The 14,385-nt window shown below is 45.2% G+C and overlaps 1 pseudogene; it reads right to left on the reverse strand.

Annotated features, from left to right (window-relative positions):
- Positions 1-13,518, reverse strand: part of LOC132821400 (beta-1,3-galactosyl-O-glycosyl-glycoprotein beta-1,6-N-acetylglucosaminyltransferase-like) — a 35,267-nt pseudogene extending 21,749 nt beyond the window's left edge.
- Positions 13,519-14,385: the final 867 nt, after the last annotated feature.

Here is a 14,385-nt window from a genome sequence, read left to right on the forward strand (position 1 = left end):
AACTGCTGTGCTCTTCCAGCACCACTAATCCAGAATCACCCTTGACAATGTCTGCAATAACCAGTTTTAGGTAGTGGCTAAAGGGGGCCAAAATAAAAATAAACTCAAGCAAATATAAGAAAACAAACGATAAATGAACAGCTCTGATGAGGAGTCAGCTAGACTCAAAGTCTTAGCTTGCTCCCTCTCTCATGGATGCTGTCTGACCTGTTGTGACCTCCAGCATTTGTTCTTTTCAACTGAATAAATGAATCCTCTCTGCGCTGTCATGATTGAACACTCCATGGAAAAGAACAATGATGCATAAAATCAAGAGGAAGTACAGTTGTACATAACTAACAGCTCACACTGATCCTCATCAAGAGCTTCTGGGACAGCGACAATGCAGGACTACAATTAAAGTCCTATTGGGGCAAAGGTTGCCAGCTTGTAGGCATTGAGATCTGCAGCAACACAGATTCAGAACAGTGTTCAGGTGATGACTTGGCCCTGCTCGACACTGGTTCAGAGGGGGAAATGGGCAGGTGTTGACCCTGTTTGCCATTATAATGACTTACACTTTGTTGTGGATCAGGCCAAAGACCACGACTAACTTCATGTTGCAACTAAATTAGAGAAGAACACTTCACAAATGCTTCTCAATTGATTGTGTCAAAGGCCTTTGTAAGGTACATGAGGGTCCAAGACATCAGTGAAAACCATGTCCATTGTAACTTTCTGGGGCCAAAGCCACACTGAGACTCTGGAAGGAGTTCCTCAACCGTAGGGAGAAGCCATTTGAAAAGGACCTTGGCGATGAGTTTTCCAATGGTCGACATCAGGGATTTTACCTTGCAGTTACCACGGTTTGACATGTTCCCTTTGTTGACAATGCTAACTTTGGCATGTGGGAGCCCTCCCGGGATGCTCTCCACCTTTTAGATCGAGCACACAAGGTCATGCAGCTACACTGGGAGCTCAGTGCCTCCACACTTCAATGCTTCAGGGGGAATACCATTTGCACCTGCAGCCTTGTTCTTGAGCTGGTGGTCTGCCTTTTCATCAAGACTAGGCGATAACTGAATTCCCTGAGTGTAATATGCCGCTGGATGCAATTCAAGAATTTCCACATGCTCAGCACTGACCTGGCTTTCAATAGAGACGGCTCATCGAGTGAGCAGGACCCCTGACATATCTGCCAATCAGGACTCCCTAATTGGACAAGGTGACCAGCCATAACCATTTTCCCACTAGGTCAACTTCCTCAGATTCTGGCTTGGTTACTGACACCATGTGCTGGACTGTCAACCAGCAGAAATTTATCTTTTTCTGCAGTTGGTAATGGCATCAAGGCTGTCACACCGGCCTTGAGGTTTCTTCTACACTGGGAGAGTGAGGAGAACCCACAGGTGCGGACATCCTTGCCATCTGAGGAGCTGGTTATGCCGTGCTCTTGGTCACTTGCGGGTTACAGCTATCATGTGATCCTCACAATTGTTCAGGAACACTTCTCCGACGTCATGTCCTTTACTTCGACCATGCCTGTTCCCCATGCATGCCATTCCAATGGTTTAAACAGCACATTTTGTCCAATGTAGTGAAGTGCCTCATGAGCAAAATGGAGTTTTGTGGCCGGTATTGAAGTTCCTGATGCCATTTAACATTCACATTCATATTCACATTCCAATCCATGACAGAAATGAAAACTGACATTACTCCCAGTACCAGTCCCTGCATTTGTCACAGGCCTCCACTCTTTTAAAACCAAAGATGTAAATGGAAAAATAAAACCAAGATGTCCTGATACTGCCTGCATCAGACATTCCTGAATCAGACACCTCACCAGGAAAAATGATGCACTCATTCAAAACTGAAATTAAACTGCTTTCACTTTGCTTACTTCTTTCTAGCTTTCCCCAGAGCAATTGTGTCTTTTTTGTTTAACAGGCTAAAACTGGCTTTCCCTGCCCCACCGACCACTTGTGAGCAGGAGCTACTGGGGGCCAAAATAAATATATACTCGAGCAAATTAGACAACACACGAACAGCTCTGATGAGGACTCATTTGGTCTTGAAATACTAGCTGCCTTCTCTGGTGGATGCTCTCTGACCTGCTGTGATCTCCAGCATTTGTTCTTTTCAACCAAATAAAAAAACTAAACAACTAAATGCTATTTTCAATAAAAGAAATCTCTGCTCTGTTGCAATTGAAAACTCCTGGGATATGAACAATAATGGTTTAAATTCAGAGAAAGCATACCTGTACATTTCAACTAAAAATAACATATCACTCACAACGATCCCCACCAAAAACATCTGGGACAGCAATGGTTCAGGACTACAATTAAAGCCCCCTTGGATCAAAAGTGGGCAGCTTGCCGGCAGTGAAGTCTGACAGCAAGGTAGCTTCAGAAGTGTTGCAGTGATGACGTAGCCCTGTTTGACACCATTTGAGAGGGTGAATGGGTAGGTGTTGAGGCTGTTTGTCATTTTGATGAATTACATATCATTGTGGAGCAGGCTGATCATGGTACAAGTAAAGCAAAGAAGAACGCTCTAGAAATACTTCCCGATTGATGATGTTAAAGGCCTTTTTAAAGTTCCCAGAGGGCCATATACAGCAGTGAAAATCATGTTCAATGGATCACTCTCTGGCTGAAAGCCACACTGAGATCCTGAAAGGACTTCCTCAGTCACGGGGAGGAGAAAGTTGAAAAGGACTTTGGTGATACATTTCCAATGATTGACATCAGGGATATTCCTCTGTTGTTACCACAGTCTGACATGTTCATCTTTTCATAAAATACTTTCAACTTTGGCATCTTGGAGCTCTTCTGGGAAGCTCTCCTCCTTCCAGATAAGGCAGACAAGGGCATGCAGCTACATTGGGATCTCAGTACCTCTACACTTCAATGCCTCAGTGGGAATGCCATTTGCACCTACAGCCTGTTTCTTAAGTTGGAGGACAGACTTATCTATTTCATCCAAGATTAGGTATTGCTGATCTCCTTGAGTATAATTTGCTGTGGGATGCAATTCAAAGAATTTCCATGTGCACAGTACATGATTCTGACCTAGCTTTCATAAAGATGGCTCCTCAAGAGAGCAGAACCCCTGACACACCTGCCAGACAGGACTCCCTGACTGGATCAGGTTACCAGGCACATCTTGAGAAATTATATTCAATGAGATTCACTGGAGTGGACAGGAACTTGATACCATATGTGGAAGCTTTGCATGTCAGCACCCCAGCTCACTGGGGATTATTCTGTGCTGAAACATTAAATGACGAGAGCTGCTTGTTCAATTCCCAAAAGGCTACTTCTGGGCAATGTGACTATTTGCAAAGCTGACCCATTCAGTTTCAGACAAACTCTGGGATGCACATACTATCAGGCAGTCGTCTCTGTCAGTGAGCAGCAGTAACCGGATACCATATGGTGAGGCTTCGCATGTCAGTGGCACATCTCACTGGAGATCATTCTGTGCTAAGACATTAAATGATGATAGTTGCTTTTTCAATTCTAGTAAGGGTTCTTCTTGGTGACGTGAGTATTTGCAAAGTTGGCCCTTTCTGAATACCAAATCTCAGCTGCCAAAATGGAGGCCAGGTAATTACACAATTTTCTGTCATATTTCACCAACCCAAGGAAAGATTAGAAGCTCCGATACAGACGTGGGAGCTGATGAACCCTTGGTTGCCCTTGCTTATCTTTCAATGTGTGCTACCCACTTGTCCATGTTGTAGCTTAATTATGTCACTTGGGGTGCCTTGGAACACATTTGTTTTCCTCCTAAAGTCTTGGATAAACATTAAATGATCTTTATTGAACTTCCCAGTGATTAGCAAATATTCAGATAAATAGGGACCATGGGTAGATCTTGTAAACTGTTCTCCACCATTCACTAGAACGATTCAAAGGCTGATGATATCCCAAAACAAAGGCATTCAAGTACAGTGGTTACACCTCTTATGGGTATCAACTGTAGCACATTTATGGGAATCCTCACTGAAGGACAATGCCATGTTCGTATGGCTCATATTCAGCTAGTAAAGGACAGGGCATCTGTGGTTTTCCAGACAAGTCCTCAATGTGTTGGATTGGTTATATTCCTGGCTTCAAAAATTCACTCATTGATTCTTTAAAACCTCCACATCGGCAAATTGACACACAATGAGATAAAATTGCCCTGCACATAGGGTACACTGCAGTGGTTTGATCATCGCTTAGCTTTCCAAGCTCTTGATTTGTGGCTCTACTTTTGCACGTTAGGGAAATGGGGCTGATAGTGTGCGCCTGTCGTGCCAAATGGCCCACTTCTGCACTGTAGAGGTTCTGTCAACTCCTAGGACTCTCTGTTCGACAACACTCCACAGGCCATTCCAAAAGTAGTCTTGGCTTCATCTTCTTACCAAAATGCAACATTTTGCATGTATCAAAATTATACTCTACCTGCCACTTCTCACAAACCGTGCACCCTATATTCTCATGCAAATCCTTCACATATATGACAAACGGCATTGGACACATCACCGATTCCTGTATTTATCACAAGCCTCCAGTCTGAAAAACAACACCCATTATGTGCAACAGATTCTGTCCAAATACGCATCGTACCAGCACATACACTCTGCTCTTCCAAAACAGAAACAAAAGCTGCTTTCACTTTGTAAAACAACAAAAAAAAAGACACTGCTACTCTAGGGAAAGACAGAAGGAAATAAAGAACCAAAAATTGGCTCTCGCTGTGCCAACCAACCACTCGTGGGCATGGGCCACACAGCACCAAAATAAAAATAAAGTCAAGGTCATCAAATAAAACAAACAACAAAAGAACAACTCGGATGCGGGGTCTTCTCGTCACAAAATCTTAGTTTGCTCTCTCTCTCATGGATTAGGTCTGACCCACTGTGATCTCCAGCATTTATTCATTTCAATGAAATTTTTTTAAAAATCGGCTCTGCTTTGTTGAGATTGAACACTCCTGAGAAAGGAATCTGGGAATGGTTAAAAATCCAGAAGAAGGATTCCTGTTCATTTCAACCTGAAATAACTTACCGCTCACACTGATCCCCATCAAGGGTTTCTGGGATAGTGACATTGCAGGACTTCAATACAAGCCCCCTTGGCCTAAAATTGGGCAGCTTATCTGCGGTGAGGTCCTGCAGTGAGGTAGATTCAGAGCGATTTTGTTGTAATGACATAGCCCCGCTCGACACGGGTTCAGAGGCAGAATGGGTCAGTATTCAAGCTGTTAGTCATTAAGATGATCTACACATCGTTTCAGACCTGGTGAGGGATAGCGATGCACGTCTTGCAACTCAGAAAATGGTTACCTTTCTACAATCAAAGAGAAAGCGGGACAGTTTGGTATCCAGTGAAGTTGTCAGCTGTTTTCTTAACTTTGCCCTCAATATTTGGACTGTTCTTTCCGCCATACAATAGGACAACACATGCATGGGTCACTACATGCCGAATGTCATTCAATTTTAGGTAATACTCAAAACTACCTGCTGGCAAATGAATGCACTTTATCTGTGATCAACATCATTACACGTACAGATCCCACAAAACAGACTGGCACATTCGATGCGTAACTGAGCTAAGGTTAGACCGAGCAAAGCCATGAATATAGTGCACTGCTGGTGACAATTTCTGTCCTTCTTGGCATTATGGATACTGCCCAAACAACATGGCTGCATCGGCATCCAATTCTGGCTACGAAACATAACGTATTGCCAACGCCTTCATTTGGGAAATGATAGGATGAGCTTGGTAGCATTTAGCTGTTATCTGATCATGACCTTTGCTTGTGACAAACACGTTTGCTCCCCATATTAGTCTGCCACCGTCAATGGTCATCTGCCCTTGCCAGCTCCAGAAAGAATTCCATCCTGCTTGTGATGATCCTTTCGTTTTGAACACCACCAGTGGTTTTTGCTAAGCAAGGACGGAAAATTCTTATATCTACAGTGTGATATTGTCAGAAATGACTAGAAGGGAAGCAGAAAATTTAAAACCAAAATCGACTCTTCCTTTGGTGGCACGCGCCATGGTGACTTCAGGCATTAACCAGGTGACTGCAGGTATGGTGTTCCAATTTGTAAATCCATGCACTCAGAATAAGAGCTCACTTCTGAATTTAACCTGAATCTGCAAGTGGGATAGCCCTGCCTTCTTCAGGAAGCTCTAGCAGGGTTTTGTGGTCCATTTCTACATCAAAAACATATTGGTTGAACTTTGTCACACAAAGGTTACTGCCAAACATTCCATCTCCATCTGGACGCATTTTCATTCGGCGTCAGCCAAACTCTGGGATGCACAGAATATGAGGCGATTCTCTCTGTCGGTTATCCAGCAGTAACTGGATACCAAATGGTGAGGCTTCCCATGTCAGTGCCATATCTCACTGGAGATCACTCTGTGTCAAATCATTAAACACGGATAGATGCTTTTTCAATTCTCGTAAGAGTTCTTCTTGGCGATATGAGTACTTGCAATGCTGGCCCTTTCTGAATATCACATCCTAGCTGCCAAATGGAGGCCAGGTGATGACAGAATTTTCCATAATAATTCAACGACCCCAGGAAAGACTGAAGCTCCGATGCAGACATGGGTGCCAAGGGAACCTTGGTTGCCCTTGCTTTATCTTTCAATGTGTGGAAGCCACTCTTGTCCACTCTGTAGCCCACGAAGGTCACTTGGGCTGCCTTGGAACACATTTGTTTTCCTTCCTAAGGTCTTGTTCAAACATTAAATAATATTTATTGATCTTACCAGTGATTAGCAAATCTTCAGATAGATGTCTCTCGGAAGACTTCGCGACGGCTGGTGGGTAAGTTTGGTCGTTTATTTAATAGTTAAAAATTTAAAGTTTTCTTTCAAAAAAAGCGGTAGCAGACCCGGAAGGCGCGCTAGGTTACTTGGGTAAGGTTTTTTTTTCTCCCCTTATTTAAACGCGGGCTCCGAGTTTTAGGCCTCAGTCTCTCGGAAGACTTCGCGACGGCTGGTGGGTAAGTTTGGTCGTTTATTTAATAGTTAAAAATTTAAAGTTTTCTTTCAAAAAAAGCGGTAGCAGACCCGGAAGGCGCGCTAGGTTACTTGGGTAAGGTTTTTTTTTCTCCCCTTATTTAAACGCGGGCTCCGAGTTTTAGGCCTCAGTCTCTCGGAAGACTTCGCGACGGCTGGTGGGTAAGTTTGGTCGTTTATTTAATAGTTAAAAATTTAAAGTTTTCTTTCAAAAAAAGCGGTAGCAGACCCGGAAGGCGCGCTAGGTTACTTGGGTAAGGTTTTTTTTTCTCCCCTTATTTAAACGCGTAGGCGGGTAAGTGCTGCATTTTCCTTGTTTGTTTCTTTAGATTTAGTTGGTTTTGTTTTTTTTTAAGGAAAGCTTACTTTTAGAGGGATGGCAGTGCAGAGAGGGCAATGTTCCTCTTGCAACATGTATGAGGTGAGGGAAGCCATTAGCGTCCCTGCTGAGTACACTTGCAAGAAGTGCACCCATCTCCAGCTCCTCCAAACCCGTGTTAGGGAACTGGAGCTGGAGTTGGATGAACTGCGGATCATTCGGGAGGCAGAGGAGGTCATAGATCGGAGCTTTAGGCAAGTAGTTACTCCGAAAGTTCAAGATAGATGGGTGACAGTGAGGGGGAGTGGGAGGAGGAAGCCAGTGCAGGGACCCCCTGCGGTCATTCCCCTCAAGAACAAGTATACCGTTTTGGATACTTGTGGGGGGGATGACTTACCAGGGGCAAGCAACGAGGTTCAGGCCTCTGGCACGGAGCCTGGCCCCGTTGCTCAGAAGGGTAGGGTGGAGAAAGGAAGAGCAATAGTTCTTGGGGACTCGATAGTGAGGGGTACAGACAGACGGTTTTGTGGGGGCGACAGGGACTCACGTTTGGTATGTTGCCTCCCAGGTGCAAGGGTACGTGATGTCGCTGATCGTGTTTTCCGGGTCCTTAAGGGGGAGGGGGAGCAGCCCCAGATCGTGGTCCACATTGGCACCAACGATATAGGTAGGAAGAGGGGTGAGGATGTCAGACAGGCTTTCAGGGAGCTAGGTTGGAAGCTCAGAGTTAGAACAAACAGAGTTGTAGTCTCTGGTTTGTTACCCGTGCCACGTGATAGAGAGTCGAGGAATAGGGAGAGAGAGCAGTTAAATGCGTGGCTACAGGGATGGTGCAGGAGGGAGGGATTCCGGTTTCTGGACAACTGGGGTCCTTTCTGGGGAAGGTGGGACCTCTATAAAAAGGATGGGCTACACCTGAACCTGAGGGGCACCAGTATCCTTGGGGGGAGGTTTGCTAGTGCTCTTTGGGAGGGTTTAAACTAACTCCGCGGGGGCATGGGAACCAGGACTGTAGCTTTAGGGTACAGGACCTTGAGTGTAGGGAGGTTAGGAATAATGCAGTGATCTCTAAGGAGGGTGCCTGTAACCAGAAGGGTGGATTGAAGTGTGTATACTTCAATGCCAGAAGTATAAGGAATAAGGTAGGTGAACTTGCAGCGTGGGTTGGTACCTGGGACTTCGATGTTGTGGCCATTACAGAGACGTGGGTAGAACAGGGACAAGAATGGCTGTTGCACGTTCCAGGGTTCAAATGTTTTAGTAGGATCAGACATGGGGGTAAAAAAGGGGGAGGCGTGGCATTACTTGTCAAAGATAGTATCACAGCAGTGGAATGGACGATGGAAGAGGACTTGCCATCTGAGGTAGTTTGGGCTGAGGTTAGAAATAGGAAAGGTGAGGTCACCCTGTTAGGTGTTTTCTACAGGCCTCCTAATAGTCCTAGAGAAGTAGAGGATAATATTGCGAGGATGATTCAGGAAAAGAGTGAAGGTAGCAGGGTGGTTGTTATGGGGGACTTTAACTTCCCAGATATTGACTGGGAGAGCTATAGCTCGAGTTCATTAGATGGGTCGGTGTTTGTACAATGTGTGCAGGAGGGTTTCCTGACACAATATGTCGACAGGCCAACAAGAGGGGAGGCTATATTGGATTTGGTTCTAGGTAATGAACCAGGCCAGGTGTTAGACTTGGAGGTAGGTGAGCACTTCGGGGACAGTGACCACAACTCGGTGACTTTTACTTTAGTGATGGAGAGGGATAATCGTGCGCCGCAGGGCAAGAGTTATAGCTGGGGGCAGGGAAATTATGATGCAGTGAGGCATGACTTAGGATGTGTGGATTGGAAAAACAGGCTTCAAGAGAAGAACACTAATGAGATGTGGGGATTGTTCAAGGAGCAGCTACTGCGTGTCCTCGATAGGTATGTACCAGTCAGGCATGGTGTAAAGGGCCTTGTGAGGCAGCCGTGGTTTAGTAAGGAATTGGAGTCCCTTGTGAAAGGGAAGAAGGCGGCATATGTAAAGATGAGGCGTGAAGGTTCAGTAGGGGCGATTGAGAGTTATAAGGTAGCCAGGAAGGAGCTAAAGAGGGAGCTAAGAGAAGCGAGAAGGGGACATGAAAAGTCTTTAGCTGGTAGGATTAGGGAAAACCCAAAGGCTTTCTATAGGTATGTCAAGAATAAAAGGATGACTAGGGTAGGTATCGGTCCAGTCAAGGATAGTAGTGGGAAGTTGTGTGTGGAGGCGGAGGAGATTGGAGAGACATTAAATCAGTACTTTTCATCAGTATTCACTCAGGAACAGGACACTGTTGCTGATGTGAATATGGAATCACAAATAATTAGAATGGATGCCCTGGAAATATGCAGGGAAGAGGTTTTGGGAATATTGGAAAGCATGAATATAGATAAGTCTCCTGGGCCTGATGGCATTTACCCCAGGATCCTATGGGAAGCTAGGGAGGAGATAGCAGAGCCATTGGCCTGGATTTTTATGTCGTCATTGTCAACGGGAATAGTACCAGAGGACTGGAGGATAGCGAATGTGGTCCCATTGTTCAAGAAAGGGAGTAGGGATAGCCCTAGTAACTATAGGCCAGTGAGTCTGACTTCAGTGGTGGGCAAAGTCTTAGAGAGAATGGTAAGGGATAAGATTTATGAACATCTGGGTAGGAATAACGTGATCAGGGATAGCCAGCATGGTTTTGTGAAGGGCAGGTCGTGCCTCACAAACCTTATTGAGTTCTTTGAGAAGGTGACTAAGGAAGTGGACGAGGGTAAAGCAGTAGATGTTGTGTATATGGATTTTAGTAAGGCGTTCGATAAGGTTCCCCATGGTAGGCTAATGCTAAAACTACGGAGGTATGGCATTGAGGATACATTAGAGGTTTGGATTAGGAATTGGCTGGCTGGAAGGAGACAGAGGGTAGTAGTTGATGGATTATGTTCATCTTGGAGCGCAGTTACTAGCGGTGTACCACAAGGATCTGTTTTGGGACCATTGCTTTTTGTTATCTTTATAAATGATCTAGAGGAAGGACTTGAAAGCTGGGTAAGCAAGTTTGCGGATGACATAAAAGTCGGTGGAGTTGTGGATAGTGAGGAAGGAAGTGGTAAGTTACAGCGGGATATAGATAAGTTGCAGAGCTGGGCGGAAATGTGGCAAATGGAATTCAATGTAGCTAAGTGCGAAGTCGTTCACTTTGGTAGGAATAACAAGATGATGGATTACTGGGCTAATGGTAGGCTACTTGGCAGTGTGGATGAGCAGAGGGATCTTGGTGTCCATGTACACAGATCTCTGAAAGTTGCCACCCAGGTAAATAGTGCTGTGAGGAAGGCATATGGTGTACTGGGCTTTATTAGCAGAGGAATTGAGTTCCGGAGTCCTGAGGTCATGTTGCAGTTGTATAAGACTCTGGTGAGGCCTCATCTGGAGTATTGTGTGCAGTTTTGGTCGCCATACTATAGGAAGGATGTGGAAGCTTTAGAACGAGTGCAGAGGAGGTTTACCAGGATGTTGCCTGGAATGGTAGGAAAATCTTATGAGGAAAGGCTGAGGCACTTGGGGCTGTTCTCATTGGAGAAAAGAAGGTTTAGGGGAGATCTGATAGAAGTGTATAAGATGATTAGGGGTTTAGATAGGGTAGATACTAAGAACCTTTTACCGCTAATGGAGTCAGGTGTTACTAGGGGACATAGCTTTAAATTAAGGGGTGGTAGGTATAGGACAGATGTTAGGGGTAGATTCTTCACACAGCGGGTTGTGAGTTCATGGAATGCCCTGCCCGTATCAGTGGTGAACTCTCCTTCTTTATGGTCATTTAAGCGGGCATTGGATAGGCATTTGGAAGTTATTGGGCTAGTATAGGTTAGGTAGGATTCGGTCGGCGCAACATCGAGGGCCGAAGGGCCTGTACTGCGCTGTATCCTTCTATGTTCTATGTTCTATAGGTACCATGGGTAGATCTTGTAAACTGTTCTCCGCCATTCACTGGAACGATTTACCGGCTGATGATATCCCAAAGAAAGGCTGTCAAGTACACTAGTTACACCCCTTATGGGTACTGATTGCAACATATTTAGGGGAATCCTCATAGAAGCACAATACCAAGTTCATATGGCCCATATCCAGCTTCATAAAGAACAGGGCACCTGCAGTTTTGCAGACATGGCCTCAATGTGATGGATAAGTGACATACCTGGCTTCAAAAGCTAGCTCATCAATTCTTTAAAATGTCCACATCGGCAAAGTGACTCATAATGGATTAGAATTGAGCTGCAAGTAGGGAACATTGTAGTGGTTTGGTCATTGCTTAGCTTTCCAGGCTCTTGATTCGTGCCTCTACTTTTGTACGTAAGGGAAATGGGGCTGATACTGTTGGGCCTGTTGCTTCAAATGGCACTGTAGAGGTTCTGTCAACTCCTAGGCCTCACTATTTGACAACACTCCACAGGCCCTACCAAAAGTGGACCAAAATGCAACGTTTGGCATGTATCAAGATTATACTCGACTGGCCACTCCTCACAAACCATGCACCCTATATTCTCATCCAAACCATTTACAGAAATGACAAATGGCATGGACATACCATCGATTCCTATATTCGTCACAATCCTCCAGTCTGAAAAACAACACCCAACAGACACTCCCCGAATAGGCGTCGTACCAGGACATACACTCTGCTCTTCCAAAACAGAAACAAATGCCGTTTTCACTTTGTAAAACAAAAAAAGACTGTTTTTGTTTCTCTATTCTGTTCTTCCAAGGAAAGACAGAAGGAAATAAACAATCAAACATTGGCACTCCTGGACTCAGTGCCCACCAGCCACTCATGGACATGTTCCACACAGCGCCAAAATAAAAATAAACTCAAGGTAGTCAAAGAAAACAAACAACAAATGAACAGCTCAGATGCGGCGTCATCTCAACGCAAAACCTTAGCTTGCTCTCTCTGACCCGCTGTGATCTCCAGCATTTAACTAGGTGAATAAATCCTCTCTGCTCTGTCATGATTGAACACTTCTGGAAAGGAGCAGCAATGGTTTGAAATCCAGAGACAGGACAAATGCTCATTTTAACTGACCCCCATCAAGAGTTTCTGGGACAGCGACATGGCAGGACTTCAATACAAGCCCCCTTGGCCTAACAGTGGGCACCTCAGCAGTGGTGAGGTCATGCAGCAAGATAGATTCAGAGAAGTATTGTGGTGATGACACAGCCATGCTCGACGCCGGGTAAAAGAGGGAATGGACGGGTGTTGAGGCCGTTCGTTATTACGATGATTTGCATCTTGCTGTGGATCAGGTGATGGACGGTTGACAAAGTTCATGCTGCATCAAAAGCAGAGAACAATGCTGCCCAAGTGCTTTCTGATTGATGGTACCAAAGGCCTTTGTAAGACACAAGTAGGCCATTTACAATCGTGAAAAACATGCATAATATGCACCCATGTGGCTGAAGGTCACACTCAAACTCTGGACATAGTTCATTAGCCATAAGGAGGAGACAGTTGAAAAGGACCTTGGCGATGAATTGTCCAGGAGTCAACATCAGGGACATTCCTCTGTATGTACCACAGTTTGACACGTTCCATTGTTTGAATATTTTCCTGATTTTGGTATATGGCAGCTCTCCTGGGATGCTCTCCTCCTTCCAGAGAAGGCAGACAAGGATATTCAGCAGCACTGGAAGCTCGGTGCCTCTGCAGTTCAATGCTTGAGGGGGACTACCATTTGCAACTGCAGCCTTGTTCTTCAGCTGAAGGACCGCCTCCTCTGTTTCGACCAAGGCTTAAACATTCCTAAACCCAGTGCATGTAATATGCTGTGGCATGCACTCCAAAATTTTCCACGTGCACACTACGCGACACTGACCTAGCCTTCATAGAGACTGCTCCTCGAATCTGTCAGTCAGATCTCTCTGATTAGCTGAGATGAACAGCCTCAACCTGGAAAATTATATTCAATGAGGTTCACTTGCTGACTGCGTTCCAATCATCAATTCCGTCTCCATCTAATTCCTCTTTCTTGCACCATCTCTTGAGTCATTTTCCCACTCGGTCCACCTCCTCGGACCCCGTGCTGCAATCTGCCGCCACGTGCTCGACTGTGGCCTTCCTCTTGCGTCTCAGAAAGAAATTATCTTCTTCTGCAGGTGGCAATGGTGCCAATGCTGCAACATCTGCCATGTCCATCTCACCCTCAGAGGATTCTTCCACACTGGGTGAAGGACAGGTTCAGAGAGCCTTGCTGAATGTTGTGTGGAGCTGGGTATGTTTTGCTTCTGACCATGTCCTGAGGTTGCAGCAATCATGTGATCCTCACAATTGTTCAGGACCTCTTGTGTGACCTAAGCATTGTACATCTTGCGACCTGTCCTCACTTTGAACATATCCTGTACCTATTCGGGGCCATTCCCACAGTTTCAACAGCACATTTTGTCCCATGAAGTAAACTGCCTCACCCACAAAGAGGGGTTTTGTGACTGGCATTGGCCTTCCTGATGGCGTTTCACTCTCCCCACAGCATCCAAAAAGATCAGATTTACCTTGGAGTCTTCTTCGCATCAGCAAATCTGGTGGAGTTGTCACTGCAGTTGTGTGAGTGGTGTTTCTATAATCAATGAGAAAGTGGGACAGTTTGGTATCCAGCGACGTTGTCAACTGTTTTCTTAACTTTGCCCTCAATATTTGGACTGTTCTTTCCACCAGACAATTGGATAATAGATACCCCTGTCACTACATGCTGAATGCCATTCAATTTTAGGTAATACTCAAAACTACCTGCTGGCAAATGAATGCCCTTTACCTGTGACCAACATCATTACAAGTACAGATCCTACAGAACAGACTGGCACATTTGATGTGTAACTGAGTTAAGGTTGATGGTGGACATTGGGGAATGGAGGGAGAGTGGACCGTGTCAGTAAAGTCCTGTTCCTGAAGGTAATGATGGTGTTTATACCTGGCCAATCCCATGAATATAGGTAACAATGGTGGTTATTGGGGGATGGAGGGAGAGCGGACTGTGTCTGTAAAGTCCCTGTTCCCAAGGTA

The sequence above is a fragment of the Hemiscyllium ocellatum genome, chromosome 13 (assembly GCF_020745735.1).
Source record: "Hemiscyllium ocellatum isolate sHemOce1 chromosome 13, sHemOce1.pat.X.cur, whole genome shotgun sequence".
NCBI lineage: Eukaryota > Metazoa > Chordata > Chondrichthyes > Orectolobiformes > Hemiscylliidae > Hemiscyllium > Hemiscyllium ocellatum.